Genomic DNA, 18,907 nt, shown 5'->3' with positions numbered 1-18,907 from the left:
AAAAAGCTGTCAGAGGTAACAGGGAATACGAACTGGAAACGCCGTGAAGTAAATCGCGTGTGAAACGACAAGAAGTACAGAATTCACCCACTCGCTCTCCACGAAAAGCACGTACAAGGAAATGGTGTTCTACATGTACCTTATATACTGGCCCACACGTACAGCGTCACTTACGCGGCGTGTACGTTCACCAATCACACGCTTTGTCACTCCTGCGTGTAGATCCATTTTCACCAATCACATGCTTTGTCACTTCTGCGTGTAGATCCATTTTCACCAATCACACGCTTTGTCACTTCTGCGTGTAGATCCATTTTCACCAATCACACGCTTTGACACTGGGACGTGTCACGCAACAATTTCCTGCACGTGCAGGTGACTATAGGCGCGCATATGCTGTTGACGGGTTTACGCGCTAAGGGCCTTTGCTGACGTGTGGGATTTCACTCCCTATCAGGCTGTCCACGCGTTCACACACGAGAGACCACGCTCCTGGCCAGGAGGCCAAATTACTGCCCCCCAGAGCCCTGAGCACGCTCCCACCTGCTGCTGCCTGACTGCCTGCTGGCCACGTGCCCCACAGTGCTGGTGGGTGGGGGTGTTGGGAGACATGGGTGGGGGCCTGGTGGAGGGTGCCCCTGCACTGGTGGGGGTGGTGGGAGACATGGGTGGGGGCCTGGTGGAGGCTGCCCCTGGTGGCGGGGGGGGGGGGGGTGGGGGGGGTGGGAGACATGGGTGGGGGCCTGGTGGAGGGTGCCCCTGGTGGCGGGGGGGGTGGGGGTGGTGGGAGACATGGGTGGGGGCCTGGTGGAGGCTGCCCCTGCACTGCTGGGGGTTGGGGGTGGTGGGAGGCATGGGTGGGGGCCTGGTGGAGGCTGCCCCTGGTGGCGGGAGGGTGGGGGGGGTGGGAGACATGGGTGGGGGCCTGGTGGAGGCTGCCCCTGCACTGCTGGGGGTTGGGGGTGGTGGGAGGCATGGGTGGGGGCCTGGTGGAGGCTGCCCCTGGTGGCGGGGGGGGGGTGGGGGTGGTGGGAGACATGGGTGGGGGCCTGGTGGAGGCTGCCCCTGGTGGCGGGAGGGTGGGGGTGGTGGGAGACATGGGTGGGGGCCTGGTGGAGGCTGCCCCTGCACTGCTGGGGGGTGGGGGTGGTGGGAGGCATGGGTGGGGGCCTGGTGGAGGCTGCCCCTGCACTGCTGGGGGTTGGGGGTGGTGGGAGGCATGGGTGGGGGCCTGGTGGAGGCTGCCCCTGGTGGCGGGGGGGTGGGGGTGGTGGGAGACATGGGTGGGGGCCTGGTGGAGGCTGCCCCTGGTGGCGGGAGGGTGGGGGTGGTGGGAGACATGGGTGGGGGCCTGGTTGCGGCTGCCCCTGCACTGCTGGGGGGTGGGGGTGGTGGGAGGCATGGGTGGGTGCCTGGTGGAGGCTGCCCCTGCACTGCTGGGGATTGGGGGTGGTGGGAGGCATGGGTGGGGGCCTGGTGGAGGCTGCCCCTGCACTGCTGGGGGTTGGGGGTGGTGGGAGGCATGGGTGGGGGCCTGGTGGAGGCTGCCCCTGGTGGCGGGAGGGTGGGAGTGGTGGGAGACATGGGTGGGGGCCTGGTGGAGGCTGCCCCTGGTGGCGGGAGGGTGGGGGTGGTGGGAGACATGAGTGGGGGCCTGGTGGAGGCTGCCCCTGGTGGCGGGGGGGTGGGGGTGGTGGGAGGCATGGGTGGGGGCCTGGTGGAGGGTGCCCCTGGTGGCGGGGGGGGTGGGGGTGGTAGGAGACATGGGTGGGGGCCTGGTGGAGGCTGCCCCTGCACTGCTGGGGGTTGGGGGTGGTGGGAGGCATGGGTGGGGGCCTGGTGGAGGCTGCCCCTGCACTGCTGGGGGGTGGGGGTGCAGGGGGACATGAGCAGGTGTGCAGGGTAGTCCCCTGTTTTGTAGGCTGCCTGCAGGGGCCGTGGAGGGTGTACAGGGAACACCTGTGAGGACCCACCCAGCCTAATCGCGTGTGACTTCCCACGCACCCCTGTAATACACGTACCCAGCCAAATCGCGTGTGATGATTCCCACGCACCCCTGTAATACACGTACCCAGCCAAATCGCGTGTGATAATTCCTGCGCACCCCTGTAATACACGTACCTGGCCAAATCGCATCCCTGTAATACACGTACCCAGCCGAATCGCGTGTAAAACTTCCCGTGTACCCCTGTAATACACGTACACAGCCAAATCGCATGTGATAATTCCCGCGTACCCCTGTGATACACGTGCCCTGGCTAATCGCGTGTGAAACTTCCCGCCTACCCCTGTAATACACGTACCCTGGGCAATCTCGTGTTCAACTTCCCGCGTACCCCTGTAATACACGTACCCTGGCTAATCGCATGTAAAACTTCCCGCATACCCCTGTAATACACGTACCCAGCCAAATCGCGTGTGATGATTCCCACGCACCCCTGTAATACACGTACCCAGCCAAATCGCGTGTGATAATTCCTGCGCACCCCTGTAATACACGTACCTGGCCAAATCGCATCCCTGTAATACACGTACCCAGCCGAATCGCGTGTAAAACTTCCCGTGTACCCCTGTAATACACGTACACAGCCAAATCGCATGTGATAATTCCCGCGTACCCCTGTGATACACGTGCCCTGGCTAATCGCGTGTGAAACTTCCCGCCTACCCCTGTAATACACGTACCCTGGGCAATCTCGTGTTCAACTTCCCGCGTACCCCTGTAATACACGTACCCTGGCTAATCGCATGTTAAACTTCCCGCATACCCCTGTAATACACGTACCCTGGCCAATCGCGTGTTAAACTTCCCGCGTACCCCTGTAATACACGTACCCTGGCTAATCGCGTGTATAACTTCACGCGTACCCCTGATATGCACGTTACCCGCTTTGCGTTCCTTGTTTGGCAGCCCTGTAAACTGGTCCAGGGTTAGCGCAGCCCTTTGCGATGATTTAGCGATTTTGATGGCTTTTCCTTGCGCGAGGGCGTTCTTGGGGGCGTTACTGGCGCTGCTGCAGGGTCGCTGCGATACTCTGCGCCACAGCTGGTTTGGGAGCCTAAAATCCATGAATACGCTGTGCGCGGAAATCGGTTTTAGCGCACGTGCCTGGCGCAGTCAATCGCACGCGGACACTCTGCGCCAGCCGCTTGCGACACTTTTCTGCGAAATTCTATGAATTACCCTGTAAATATAGGTGAGTGTACCTAGTATTTCGAGCTGCTGTCATACTTATTGTTTTAGATAAACACCAAACTAATAAGTGATAAAATAGATAAAAACGAATCACAAGTTTACATCATTCACAGATCCCTGTTTGCATACTGGGATCAAAAGTTAACTTCCCCTTGGCCAATCCACGCTAAGCAGACCGCAATTTTCTTACTCTATCTAAAACATAGGTGAGTCTACCACATTGAGTGACGTTAAAAAACCATTTTCTTGAGACATATATGGTCTCCGCCTTTGGCTCCTTTTGGGTAATTTGCTCCAAATTTCTAGCTGGAAGGCTTTCAAAAAACATGCCTTTCTCTTTTATGTATGAAAAAGTAATATTACATGCATATCTCTCAGCCACTACCAGTGTTGATAATGATGATGTGCACTGTTATGGAAGACCCCGCTCCTGCAACATGCTTAATGTTTTTTTCTGTATGTCCTCTTTCAACCACTTTATATTTATCTATGTTTATGTTTGTTTACTTTACAGTGGGTTTTTTTGTCAAATAAGTACAGTTATTAAGAAGTACTCAACACCACCAAGTTGTTCCATTGCCCTGTACTCCCGTGTCCTGAAGACGGCTACACCTGCATCAACAGACAACTGTTTTGTGCATTGCCTGATTTTTTAGGATGCTTTTAGCCGAAACGTATGTCGACTCTCACAAAAAAGAAACCTAAGACATCTAATAGGTTTTCCTTTTGTAAGAGCTGGTTTAACTAAACAGTGCTCTACTCTTAAATGTTTGATGTTGCACACTTAGGGCCTCATTCCGAGTATGGCGGTAAGGGATAGCGGCCACCGCTAACGAGAGCGGTGGCGGTAATCCCTTACCGCCATACTCCGAGTTCCCTTAGCGCCATGGTGCTTTTAACACCTGCTTTTAGCAGGCGTTAAATACCATGGCGCTAAGGGACCTTGATGTTAATTACGCCACCGTAATTTACGGTGGCGTAATTGACGCCTTCCCCACTCCCATTATGCCCTATGGGGCAAGAATGGGAATGGGGAAGGGTAAATGGGGATTGGGGAATTACCGCCCCGCCAACCTTGGAATGGGGCGGTAATTCCGCCAACCACCAAGGCGCTGCCGGTCCGGGTACGGCGTCAACCAAGGCGTTAATAGCGCCATTGGTTAGCGCCGTACTCGGAATGAGGCCCTTAGTGCCTATATAGTACCACTTTTCACGTACTAACCCCACTAAATTTTCAGCTTTGAAAATAACATATCAATTGTTGTAATTATGTTTATACTTATTGTGAATATTGTCCTCCAATTTTTGGAGTGAAACTTTGGTTTTATCATGAAGATAAATAAAATTAGTTTTGCTATTATTTAGTGGTTGTTTTCTGATGGTGCTTTTGTTATATATGTTTTTCTATTTGCACCTTCCTGTTTTGACCAACTGAGTGTCATTATCACACTCACATATTTTACATAAGTGTTGCAGCGGCTTTCGTCTTCTAACAATAGGCTCATCACTGACCTGATTGTGTCTGGAAGAGATAGGGTTACCGGCCCCTTTGTTGCTCTTCTCACAGGTCCTTTCTGATCCCTGAGGGTGGTACTCCCATAAATCGGATCGTTCCCAATTCTTTAAATTAGACTGTTAGTGTGAGGGACAGAAATATATGGACAAAAGGTTAATCTTCTTTAGCTTTATTTGGATAGTGAGGAACATTCTGTTACCCTCACCTGGTATCCACGGGGCACCACACGATATTGGATGGAGGTCTAAGTGCTATCCCGAACCCCTCTCTGCTTGGTTATGTGCAGGACGTTGGGTAGCGCCTATAACAGGAGAACGGAGGGTTAAGATACTCGTTCTGTGAGGGGTGGACTCCCACCTCCCTCTGGTTCAAATCCCCTTCCTTGGGGTTATTGCTCACCTTAGATTTGTGTGCGTTGAACTCTCCGTCCTGCGTCTCTGTGCAGGGGCGCACGGTTGGTGCGGACGTTGCTTCACTGGTCTGTGTGCCCTTATGTCGGGTCCAGACCGGCTGTGACTCCGACTCTGTTTGCTGTCTTCCAGGTGAATAATGTATTTTCCGTCTTTATTCTGCCTCTTTCTTTCCCTCTGTTTTCTCTATCTTCTTGGTGTCTTGCTCCACTACGCTGTTCCCTAACAATGGGCCTCATTACACGGTAGGCGGTAAGGGTTTACTGGTACCGGTATTTTACCGGTACCGGTAAACCCTTACCGCCTTACTACGAGGTCCTTTGCGGGTTGGTGAATTTAACGCCTGCTTTTTGCAGGCGTTAAAAACCAACCCGCAAAGGGACCAGGGAGCTAATTACGGTACCGCAATTTTACGGCACCGTAATTAGCGGCTTCCCCATTCCCATAGAGCCCTATGGGGCAAAAATGGGAATGGGGAAGGGCAATGGGGGGAAAGGGGAATTACCGCCCCGCCAACCTTGGAATAGGGCGGTAATTCCCCTTTCCACCAAGGCGGTGCCGGTATTTTACCGGCATGGACCAAGGTGCTAATAGCACCTTGATCCACCGCCATCCGTGTAATGAGGCCAATTGTCTCTATTTGTTTTCACAGGGATGGTTGCGATATCAGAGTTGCTGCGCCGATGACGAAGACCACAGTGAGTTATTGATGCGCTGTTTATTGGTGTTAATTGCTAACCTGTCTTCTCTTCTCTTCTTTGTACAGGTTGCGGTGATGTTCCGGAGTGATAAGCGATCGAAGTGCTGCTTGCCCAGGTAAGTGCTTTGTTAATGCTGACCTTGTTCCTTCTTCCTTGCAGGTTGTGGTGAAACCCGGAGATGGGCGAGGTAAGAGAAGCGTAGGGTGCTGCCAGGACTCGCTGCTTGCCCAGGTAAGAATTGTTATTAATGCTGCCCTTGTTTCTTTACCTTTGCAGGTTGCAGCAAACTCCGGAGATGGGCGAGGTAAGAGAAGCGCAGGATGGATTCAAGGCCGGTTACTTCACAGGTAAGTGTTCTTGCTCGCTAATGCTGTTCTTGTTCTTCCAGGTTATTAATGGAATCCGGATCTAGGGCTTCAGGATCGGGCCGCCGGAGAAGCAGATGAGCAGGAGCTGGACACGGTGAGCGTTACGCTGCAGGAGGGCAGAATAACATGAATCGTGTTCTGCTGTTTGGGTGTGGTTTAAATAGCCCAGGTAAAGTCGTTCCAGGTCAAGTAGTTCCAGGCCCAGCCACACCCAAAACACTAGACCGCATGGCTTGGTTCTAAAGAACTGAGCTGTGTAATATGCCTCCATGTTGGATTAAGGTCCAAAACTGGTATTGCTTTATTCCTGATAATGAGCCTGGCGCTAAAGGCGCCAGGACTGATGTTTCTGATGGAGCTTTAAGGCCCTTGGGGCCGGTGTGAAGGGCTTTAGCCCCACTTCTGCCAGGGGGCTGTTATACCTGAGGGGGTCAGGGGCATGGATCGTGACACATTCTTGTTAGGGTAGGGACGGATAGGCCTTTATCCCATCCCCTTTTATTTTTAATAAATATGACAAATGTTGAGAACATTCCAATGTTGGGTCCACCCCTCATTTCTGGCCCCTCACAGTACACACTCATCACTCACAAGCGAACTAGCAGAGCATGTGGGATCGCCATCCTCCATAAATCACACCTCTCCATCTTGCACTCGAGGAACAATACTGCAACGCATACTGTGAATCCCTCCTAGTGACATTACTCATTAAACCCTCTCATACCCACAGCTTCTTACTGGTCTACAGTACACTTGGCTAATGCCCTAAGCGACTAGCAGCCATTCTGTTCTCCCATCCCTCCCTCACTCACTCTGCTAAGGGACCTAAACATATGGTCCGATGCCACAGACAACCCCATGACAAGACCACTCCTGGACAACCTTGAAGCCCTCAACATGACGTAGCAGGTCTTAGATGTATTGTTCAGCACCACTTAGCTTATCTCCATGCTCCGCTGTGACCGGTCAAATGGACGGACCATGCAGCCATTCCATTCTCGCTTATGACACCCACACCTCCTCCATGCATGACTAACACTGCATGAACCACCCGCTTTCTGCTGTGGAACAAGTTCATAGTAACCGCGGAATTGGCAGATTCCCTGCTCTCCTCCCTTCCTAATCTGTAAGTCGAGGGAGGTCTACTCTCTATCAGTCATTTTAAACTTGCGGCTCTCCAACGCCCTTCTATCTCTCACCCCCTCAAGATCCACCTCCCACAGACAAGGCCCATCGCCTAGATGGGTCACCCCTTTCTTCAAATCCCTCAAAACACTAAACAACACTCTAGAATGCAGATGGCAGGGTGACCTAACTCTGGCTCAAAGAGAGACACTATTTAACAGAAATTCGATTTATGGTGTTGGAAGTAGTTTAGAGTAATGATCCTCATGAGAATATACAAATTAAACTGGACAGGAGGGAGTGTTATTGTATTGAGAATTTGGGGTGTTTAACCCCACGAGGAATGAATGAAGAGATCAATTGGGCGTGCTTCTTATAAGCATGCTCATGATCGCGAGGTTAAGAGGGAAATACTAACATGGAATCATTTACTGTGGATTGGTTTCGGTTGATGTGACATAATAAGTAAGCTTAGTATTTATGCAACAAAGAAAGTAATTGCCAGCACGTAGGATTTTCGAAAGTGTTATTGTTCGATGTGTTAAATGCATTAATAATCTAATGTCATTGGGCCTCATTCCGAGGCTGGCGCTATCCATGGAGTAAAGAGCACCATGGTAAGCAACCATGGAGCTATTTACTCCATGGAAATCCGGCATGGTGAATGGAGTAATTACCGGTCCATTCCAAGGTTGGAGGGACCGGTAATTCCCCATTCACCATACCGGTTCCACATCCCCATTCCTGCCCCCATAGGGCTCAATGGGAATGGGGAAGGAGTAAATTACGGCACGGTAAATTACGGTGCCGTAATTTACTCCAAGGTCCCTTTGCGGGTTGGATTTTTAACGCCTGCTAAAAGCAGGCGTTAAATGCCAACCCGCAAAAGGGAACTCGGAATATGGTGGTAAGTGTTAACGGTCACCGTTGCCATTAACGGTGACCGTTAACCCTTACCGCCAGCCTCGGAATGAGGCCCATTACGTTTTACCTTTTTTACCTCTTGCATATATATTACGATGAAGATGATATTCAGTGATACGAATTCACCATTAATGCGAATTAACGCAAATATGTGTCACAATATTATGTAGCATGTTCCTTGATTAACGCTCTATGTTATATCAATAAGAAATTGAGAAGCAATCACATCTAACAGAGAAAGCACTCACGTAATTCTACACACACGGACACCCCGACCATCTTGTCTCCCTGTTTCCATGGGGACGCGGGACGCGAGGCGTCGCTACGCAGGCCATGTGCCACGTGATAGCGTACGCTGAACGGGGTTGCCATAGGAACTTGCATACAGGTTTGATTCGTGTTACTCCATGCGTTATGACATTCTTAAGTACATCCCTAGATTAACGCTCAATACTGCAGCAATGTAAATGGTTTCGCGATCATAATGAGCAGAGTAAGAACCTACTCATATGGACACCGTGACCGTCCTGTCTCCCTGTTTCCATGGGGACGCGAGGCGTCGCTACGTAGGCCAGATGCCACGTGATAGCGCGCGATGAATAGTGTTGCCATAGGAACCCGCATACAAGCTTGGTCAGTGCTTCGCTACGCGACGCTGGCTTGCTAGAACAGTCTCCATGCTGTAGTATTACAGTTCATCAGAATCGGCCACTGATTGAAAGACTTTAATGGGTGAGCCTTGATTCTATGCTCTAAGGAGCTTAATAGTACGCACAAGTTTTCTTTAATGATAGCAATTTGCTGAGCATTTGTTATTTTTGTTTAGATTACTGGCGGGTGAACTGTTGAATGCAGAGCGTTTTGTACTCCAGAATGGTGTTAGGCACCACAGGAGATAACGAAGGTAACTGAAGTTTATTTCAGACATGTATAGCACTGTGGATTTGTTAGTTTATTTGCACAACCATTAAGGAATATTTATCAAACAAAGATACCATGTTGTTATTTTCCTCCTCATAACCTCATTTTCTGACTGTTGTGAATTACCTGTATCGGGTATGTATATTTTCATTTACTTATAACATATTGATTCATCATTTCCAAAATGGCGGATTGTGACCTTTGACATACATGCATTGTGATGTCTAAATTTTCTTTCTGAAATCTATTTGATTTGTGATTTCCCAGACATGGGACCAATGTATCCTTTTGTTGAAACGTTTTGGTTTGTTTTGATATTTGGTTATAACTGAAAAATTTATTGAATTGAACAGTATGGTTAACGCCCTGAAGAAGGAGATTCGCTCCGAAATGCATTGGCATTAAAACAACCATACGAAAAATTTAACAAGTTTGCTTCTTGCCTGATAAATACCTAGCAGTTCATCAGTTAGTGACTCAAGAACTTTTTATGAGAGCAGTTTTGAGTTTTTCCTAACTCCGCTCTGGACATCTACCTTTAAGTTGCACACGAACTTCCAGTTGGTTTAAAACCTTTATTTAGTTTTGCACGAACGTATATCAAAATAAACAAATAAGCTCCCCAAGAGCTCTCATGGTGAGCGCCAGACTTAGTTGGATGAGTTCATCCAACTTTTTTTGCATGGTGGGGCGACCCAACTCCCCATAACAGAGCAGCCTACCTACGCCCGTCCGATCCATGTCTGCAAAACAGAAATTCAGAAGGCCAAAAAATCCTTTAACGCGAACAGAATCTCTAACGTCAATAACAGTAGCAAGCAACTCCACAAGATCATCTGAGAATACATACCTCCCCTGCAGTCCCCCACTCACATCTCCCAAGCACTCTGTGAAGCCCTTGCAGACTATTTCTATAGCACATTGGTAGAAAGAAGCTGCACCATCAGCGCAACACTAGCAGCACTCCTGCCTGACCCCTCTATCACTCCCCCTAGCTTTCGGATCCCCAAGAGACCCATGCCCTCCTGCTCTCAACTAAGAAATCTTTACTTCAGTCTGTGCAGGCGGCATCGCACGATCTATCCTTAACTCCTCCCTCACTTCAGGCCTCTTCCCAGCAGAATTCAAGACATCACACATCAAACGCCTCACTTGACCCCCTCTTTCCAGCCCACTACAGACCCATTTCTAACACCCCACTTCTTAGCCAACCTCACTGACCGAACGGCCTACTCCCAGCGTTGCCTCTTCAATTAATCCAATCACCTTCTCAACGCTACCCAGTCCGGCTTCAGACCCCTCTGTGGAACCAAATCATCCCTATTCCCCATCTGGGATGAGCCCCAAAAGCACTGCGCACGCAGAAGAATGTACTGCACTTATACTCCTCGACCTGTCGCCGGCCTTCGACACCATTGACCACTGCATCGTCACTGACAGACTCCACTCATTCGGCAAAAGGGACACAGCACCAAGGTGGATTCCTCTATTCCTCGCCAACAGATACCAAATCACCGAGCTCCCTCTCTTCAGCTTGGCCTTCTCCCCTTCACCAATAGAGTTCCACAAAGCGCCTGTCTATTTTTTGTATTTTCTTTTTTTTTATTTGTATTTGGTTCATTTACAAAACAAATTTTGCAGAACCTTTACAAAGCAAGATACAAACGAGAAAGTAAGACCATAAAATAATTACACGTATATCATACAAATTTACAACATCACGACAGATTTACAAAATTTAAGACATTTTAAGAAATTTAAAAGAAAAAGGAGGATAGCTAATTAAACACTTTGTTTCCTCCTAATACTTAAAATTTGAGCAACTCATTTTCAATAACTTTACAGAAACTGACTAATTCAAATATCAGAGGTTTGTGTGTGCCTAGCATCATACGTGCCCAAAGAAATTGCATACAATCCTCAAAGTCAATATTCACAAATTTCGAGAACCGGTTGATCCTAATTACTTTAAAATGTGGGCATTCTAGAATAAGAATTTTCAAAGATTCAATCGGTCCATTACAAAAAGGGAATCGACATTTCAATACCTTTGGCTCACCGTGATTAGACCAATTAGCAGTTCTCTCCCTAGTATGATATAGATTCAGTCGGTACCTAATATATGCTTGACGCGTGTGATTACACGGGAATAGAAGTACATGGTCAAAGCGGGGTGTGCGTTGTTTAAGAAAGTCACCATACTTTTTGTACAGCTTGTATGTTGATATGTTTTCTATTGTACGCCTCCAATCGTGTTCATAGAGCTTCTTTTTTAGCAAACACAGAGTGCTGGTAAACATCATTTATCGTAATGCATAAAGAATTCAAAATACATTGCATATTCAAATGATATTTCTTAAATGAAGCAGAGGAGGCAGAGTTCAACAACCCATTCAAGTCAACGTACAAAGAGTTTTTCAAGGGAAAGCAAATCTTTGCATAACCAGATAGTTGACGCCATTTCCAGCGCGACGATAATGCAACCAAACCAAACTCGTGACGTAACACCGCATTAGGAATACTCATTGGACGGTCATAGCAGATTTTAACAGTGTTCCCTGCAAGGTATCCAAGAGTGCGGCAATGTCACTTAGGCACATATCAGTAGCATAGAGAATGACAGTTTCTATTTTCAAAGTCAGAAATTCTAACATCAGTGTTAATGAAAATTTACAATATTTTGCATAAATCATTCTTAGTTGGGATAGCAAAGGACGCAATTTATTTTTAATTAGTTCTGTCCAGTATTTGATCGAATTTTGAGCAGCTAGATTATTACCCAAATATATCGCACTCGGGGAGCGGTGAATTTTAGTTTGCATAATCTCCCATTGAAATCCTTTGTTATTTTGCTTGTTACCAAATTTTAGGATAACTGTCTTTGCAGGATTTGGCGTGAGATTGTGTGCTACTGAAAATTCTTGAAAGAGCCCAAGCTTGGTTTGCAGCCCAGCCGGCGCGGGATCAAAAATTATGATATTGTCCGCAAATGCGAGCCATTTCAGCCTTAGGGAATCAATTTTCGCAGAAAACAAGTTACTATGGTCCCATTGCTTATCAAGGTCGGATATGTACAGATTGAAAAATGTAGCCGCTAGGTTGCACCCTTGCTTGAGGCCAATAAACGTGCTAATGGGTTCAGTTGTTCTACCGTCTGCTGAAATTTTTATTTTGTATGAGGTGTTTGTGTGCAATTTGATAAACCAGTAAAGTAGTACTAGCGGTATTCCCATCAACCTCAATTTATGCCATAAGAGGTTACGAACCACAGTATCAAATGCTGATGTCATGTCATCATGGCCATATATAGAGATTGAGAGTTCTTTCCTTTTGTGCCTGCGATAAGATGGGACATGACAACAGCATTCAACGAGGTGCTCCTGCCTTTTCTAAAACCTGTCTGGAATGTCGAATAAAGACACTTTTCTTCAATGAACTTTTCGAGGTCATGTAAAAGAAGAATAACGAACAATTTTGCCTCTGTATCTATCAGGGAGATAGGGCTAAAGTTTTGCGGTAGAGAAGGATCGCCCTTTTTAAGTATTGGAACAATGTTAGCTGAAGTCCAAAAGGGGGGGAATTTGACCAGTGTTAATAATAGAGTCAAATTTAGTTTTCAGAATTTCTATCCAAAACTCCGGGTCAGCTTTATAGAGGCAGGGAGGAAGACCATCCGGGCCTGCAGTTTTAGAATATGAGATTTTTTATATTGCCCATTTTATATAATTCTGGGTCCATTTCAACCGGGCAATCTTGCTATAGCACAGCTGTACGTTTGGAAGAGACTCAAATCTCACTGGAATGCGATATTTCTTAGTTATATAATCGCACCATACTCTATCAGATATACAACAGAGTGAAACTGGTAGGGTGCCTCTGTCATCCTTTTTCATCATGCGCCAAATTGTTCTTGTATCATGCAAAGAGATCGCTCTGATGAGATCATAGTTCTCTCTGTTGTATTGGAGTATTTGTGCATGTTTTAAGTTTCTCTTAAATTCCTTCAGAATTAGCGACCGCATAAATCGACATTGCTGCACTTCAAGCCCAGATGTTTTCAATTGTCTGAGTGCCTTATTTTTCACACGTTTAAGGATCTTACTATTGGAACCAAACGGGTGGGGTGCATACTCCCAGTATCTCTTCTACTAAAGGTGAGCAAGGCATTCGCTATCACCTCAGTATAACAATTTGTGAATGGAGTTTGAGATTCTTTATTGGAAAATTGATATAAATTCATCTGATTGGATAGATGGTTAACAAATTGATGACATAATCTTTGATTCCATCTGATAGAGATATGTGGACGATCAATCTCAGCTAATGCTAAAGCCGGTACGATATTCAATTGCGTGCAATCCCATTTCAAATTACATACAATGCGTGCGTGATCACTAATTAGAATGGAACTGCATTGTGAGGATGAAATAAGAGTATACAGCGCTCTAGTGACAAAAATAAAGTCGATTGTCGATGATTTGGATCCACGGGACCAAGTAATTTGAGAGTCTACGTCATTATTTGTTACCATGTCCATATCCCAATTTTCCAATAACTCTCTAAATTGCGCACCCCTACCTAGTGACAAATGTGAAGGTTTAAGTGATCCACATTCACTAAAATTCCTACAGTCACAATTGAAATCGCCTCCAATAATAACTTCTAATGATTGATATTTCCTGGATATGGTCACTAGGCATTCGTCTAATTCATCTAACATTGCTTCAATCGAGTATCCAGCAGGATTCCAGTATAGGCAAATAATCAAAATGGGCACAATCTTTTTAGGTAAGTTATTCCATATAAGTACACCCAACAGATTTGCAGATTCCCATATCCATTCTGACTGGAGGTTCACCGAGTTATTAATAGCTATTGCGAGGCCACCGCTAGGTCGTCCTAAACAAGGACGACGTGCAATCTTACAGTAAGTGGTGAAACCTGGTATGGTAAATGCAGTCAATTTCATTGGGCCTCATTCCGAGTATGGCGGTAAGGGATAGCGGCCACCGCTAACGAGAGCGGTGGCGGTAATCCCTTACCGCCATACTCCGAGTTCCCTTAGCGCCATGGTGCTTTTAACACCTGCTTTTAGCAGGCGTTAAATACCATGGCGCTAAGGGACCTTGATGTTAATTACGCCACCGTAATTTACGGTGGCGTAATTGACGCCTTCCCCACTCCCATTATGCCCTATGGGGCAAGAATGGGAATGGGGAAGGGTAAATGGGGATTGGGGAATTACCGCCCCGCCAACCTTGGAATGGGGCGGTAATTCCGCCAACCACCAAGGCGCTGCCGGTCCGGGTACGGCGTCAACCAAGGCGTTAATAGCGCCATTGGTTAGCGCCGTACTCGGAATGAGGCCCATTGTCTCCTGTAGAATTAATACCGTTGGTTGCTCGTTGGGTGATACCGATACGTGCCATCTCATAAAGTTGGCATGACCACAGGTATTCCAGGAAAGAACTTTGAGCATACCCTGTTCTGCTTGCTATGTTGAACCGGGTGGCATTTTGGTTTCCAAATAAGCAGTAACCATAGGTTCTAACCAAGGCATACATATTGTTATCGCTACATGCAATAGAAATGCATGTAAGTCTCCATCAACTTTACCAGCACTTTGTTGGACATCAGTGCCAGTCAGAGCTTTCGTAGCCACGACAGGGTCAATATAAGCTAAAAAGTCATTAGCTGTTGATTCCAATTCAAAAGCATGTAAACTTAAACCTTGATTTTTAAACTTATCACGATTATGCCAAAGAAACTTCAATATTGTTTCAGAGCTCAAGTAACATACTGCTCTACAATTATCAATCTGGGCCATAGACACTCTCAAGATATCTTCAGATTTAACCATTCTTAGTTGTGGAATGCGCGAAAAAAGTGATAATATAAAAGATCGACTGATGCGCTTCCCCGCTGTTGAGTCCCTATTTCCCTCAATCCCAACCAAATAGAATCTATTGCTATCCTCAGGTGGCTTCTCAGATTTTTTTTCGTCAGCCCGAAAAGGGGAGGATACTATTCCTTTTGCCGTTTGGGATCCTAGTATTAGTGCTGCTTTATTTTCGTTTTCTACATTTAAATCATTGGTATATAAGACCTTTCTAAGTATTTCTAATATGTCATGATGAGATATGGAAAGGTTTTTTTGTTCAGTACATATAGAAAGCGATGAGTCCACATCGGAAATCATCTTCTTGGATGTTTCATTACTGGACATATCCGCTTCCGATGTTTTTTCAAGAAGTCCTCGAGAAACTTGATAAGAAGTCTCAAAGTCGTTAGAGTTAATCGCCGAAATACATCTACTCAGGGCTGGACCATGTATGGAAATACGAGTAGGAGCAAAGATAGATATAGAATCTTCTTTACTAGGAATACTATTCCTTTTCATTAAGTTAAATTGGTTGCTTGCCACATCAGTGTCTAACCCGGTCTTCTTATCTTTACCAAGGGGGAATTGTGCAGAATTAGGTTTGTATTGCACAGATTCGTTATCTAGTGTTGAAATTTTGCCCTTACCGTTGATCATATTTGCGAACTTTATTTTAGAAGTCTCATTTTTTACAACGGGTTTCCCTGCACTCCCCTGGAGCTCAGAGCAGGCTGAACTGTAAGATTTTTTCAATTCCGGTTGATAGTTAGTGTTGGTTTTTAAGTTACTAATGACCATAGGTTGCTCAAGCATGGTATCTTTCCTGGATGTACAGCTTCTTCCTAGGCTTGGAAAATATCCGGTCAAGTTTGATTTAGACTGTAAGAGAGATGTATCCTCAATCACTTTAGCCTCCCTTTCGGATTCCAGAGTTTCCGAGTTGCTTTTTAGGGGGGGGCTGAGGGGCACCCTAAATTGGCAGCGAATGATGTACTGCAACGACAGGTGGCCCTCAGCCCTCCCCCACCACAAATGGAGGGCCCCACCTCATGCAACCCTCCCTGGAAGAAGATAGGGAGGGGGCCCACCTCTTGCATCCCTCCCTGGGGTCAGATGCCCCTTCCTAGGAGCAGATATCAGCCCCCAGGGAGGGTTGCATGAGGTGGGGCCCTCCATTTGGTGTGGGGGGGTGGGGGCCAACCCCCGTTGCAGTACCTCATTCGCTGCCAATTTAGGGTGCCCCTCAGCCCCCCCTAAATAGCAGCCTATGAATTTGTATTATTATTTTTTGTTTACCCAACTTCGATTGGTGCAGATGGCCACATTAGTGTGGCAATCTGCCCCCAGGGTGCCCAAACCCTACTGCCCCATGTATTGGGGGTCCTGCCCCACCTTTTGTGGTGGCCCTCTTCCCCCCCACCCCAAATGGAGGTGGGGTGTACCTCACGCAGCTGTTTGTAGGAGGCCCGGGGAGGCCTGCATGAGGTGCCCCCGCCAGCCATTTGGGGTGAGGGGGGAGAGGGCCCCCAAAAATGGTGGGACAGGCCCCCCCAGTGGGGCAGTAAGGTTTGGGCACCCTGGTGCCAGATTGGCACACCAATGTGACCCTCTGCACCAAGGGGAGTTGGGTTACCAAAGGAAAAAAATTAAAATGGTGGAACGCTTTTTAGGGGGGGGGGTGGGGCACCCCAAAGGGTCAGGGAATTTTCTAATGGGATGGGGCGTTGACCCCCTCCCCCCCACCCGCAATGGAGTGGGTGCCAAGTCATGCAGCCCTCCCTGGGACCAGATATCTGCTCCTAGGAACGGACGCCTGAGCCCAGGGAGGAGTGCAGGACAGCCCCCCCCTTATCTGCCCCGGGGAGGGCTACATTTTGCTGGTGTGACCGTAGGTAACACATGTTCTTTGTTTTGTTTACAGCTTTTTCTACCCGAGCAGCTGCAACGTTATGTGAGTACTGTTTTTTATTATTCTATGGTTAGGGCCCACTGTCAGTGGGGTGGGTGAGACTGGGGCTGGATTGTTGGTGGTGTGGGTAGGAATGGCCCGTCTGGGAAGATCACCTCCAACTGTCCTGGAGTTGCGGCTGGGCTGCATTACAGCTTTTCCCCTTCGGGGAGGTATTGGCACACTGCCGAGACTCCTTGGTGGGGAGAAGCTGTAACGCAGGGCAGCCAGGGCTCCAGCAAAGTCGGCGGTAATATCCCTGGCCTTGGGCACCCTTCTCCCATTTGGGTCTTTGCTGGTGGTTCTGGGTATTACATTCTGGGCCGATTTGCGCAAGTCAGACCTCTGTGGATTCCCACGGGTGTCCTCTTTTGGGAAATGCTTGGGGTTCCCTGTTTTCCTTGCTGGCTTCGACACCCTAGGCCCAAATCTGTAGGTTGCCCACATGAACAAAATGGGCAGTGGCGAAAGGCTTGGGGTTCCCAGTGGGTTACCCTTTTCCTTTTGCGCCCCCGGTAGGTGCACCCACACATGTGAGGTACCGTTTTCATCGAGACACATGTGGGGACGCGGGAAGGTAAGCCACGTGTTGTTGGCGGTGTGTTTCGGTGGGTGGCCAGAGCAAAATGTCTGAGAATTGTCTTCATTTCCGGCCAATTTCAGAGACATTTCCCTGTGTCCACTCACCGAAACACATCGCCAACAGCAGATGTCATACCTTCTCGTGTTCCCACAGGTGTCCCGACGAAAAAGGTACCTTGCATGTGTGTATGCACCTACCGGGGGCGCAAAAGGAAAAGGGTAACCTGCTGGTAACCCCAAGCCTTTCGCCACAGCACAATTTGTTCATGTGGGCAACCTACAGATTTGGGCCTAGGGTGTCACAGCCAGCAAGGAAAACAGGGAACCCCATGCATTTCCCAAAAGAGGACACCTGTGGGAATGCACAGAGGTCTGACTTGCGCGAAGCGGCCCAGAAGTTTTTACCCAGAACCCCAGACAAAGTGAACATTGTGTTTTTTCCCCACCAAATATCACACTACGTCGGGAATTGTGGCTAATAAAAACTGGGGCAATTTGCGCAAGGCAGACCTCTGTGGATTCCCACGGGTGTCCTCTTTAGGGAAATGCATGGGGTTCCCTGTTTCCCTTGCTGGCTTCGACACCCTAGGCCCAAATCTGTAGGTTGCCCACATGAACAAAATGGGCAGTGGCGAATGGCTTGGGGTTCCCAGTCGGTTACCCTTTTCCTTTTGCGCCCCCGGTAGGTGCACCCACACATGTGAGGTACCGTTTTTTTCATCGGGACACGTGTGGGGACGCGGGAAGGTAGGCCACGTGTTGTTGGCGGTGTGTTTCGGTGGGTGGCCAGAGCGAAATGTCTGAGAATTGTCTTCATTTCCGGCCAATTTCAGAGACATTTCCCTGTGTCCACTCACCGAAACACATCGCCAACAGCAGATGTCATACCTTCTCGTGTTCCCACAGGTGTCCCGGCGCAAAAGGTACCTCGCTTGTGTGGGTGCACCTACCTGGCTGGCAAGGGGCAAGCCGAAAACGCAAGCAACCCCCAGTCTGTTTGCAGAGGGGAATCTCAGCCATTCTGCCGACCGGCACAACATACAGATATGGGCCTCGGGTGTCCAAGCCACCAAGGAAAACAGGGAGCCCCATGCATTTCCGAAAAGAGGACACCCGTGGGAATCCACAGAGGTCTGATTTGCGCACATCGCCCCAGAATTTATTACCCAGACACCCCCGCAAAGTCCAGGGCACATTTCGGAGTCCTCTTTTTGGAAATGCATGGGGTTCCCTGTTTTCCTCGGTGGCTTGGACACCCGAGGCCCATATCTGTACGTTGTGCCCGTCGGCAGAATGTCTGAGATTTCCCTCTGAAAACAGACTTGGGGTTACTTG

General features: G+C 48.3%; 1 pseudogene; it reads right to left on the bottom strand.

Annotated features, from left to right (window-relative positions):
• The window catches only part of LOC138511116 (zinc finger protein 585A-like), a 501,977-nt pseudogene that overhangs the window by 477,142 nt on the left and 5,928 nt on the right, over nt 1-18,907 (bottom strand).

The sequence above is a fragment of the Ambystoma mexicanum genome, chromosome 6p (assembly GCF_040938575.1).
Source record: "Ambystoma mexicanum isolate Mex_15411 chromosome 6p, UKY_AmexF1_1, whole genome shotgun sequence".
In the NCBI taxonomy this organism is placed as follows: domain Eukaryota; kingdom Metazoa; phylum Chordata; class Amphibia; order Caudata; family Ambystomatidae; genus Ambystoma; species Ambystoma mexicanum.
The sequence above is the reverse complement of the archived record's forward strand: the minus strand, read 5'-3'. Positions and strand labels throughout refer to the sequence as shown.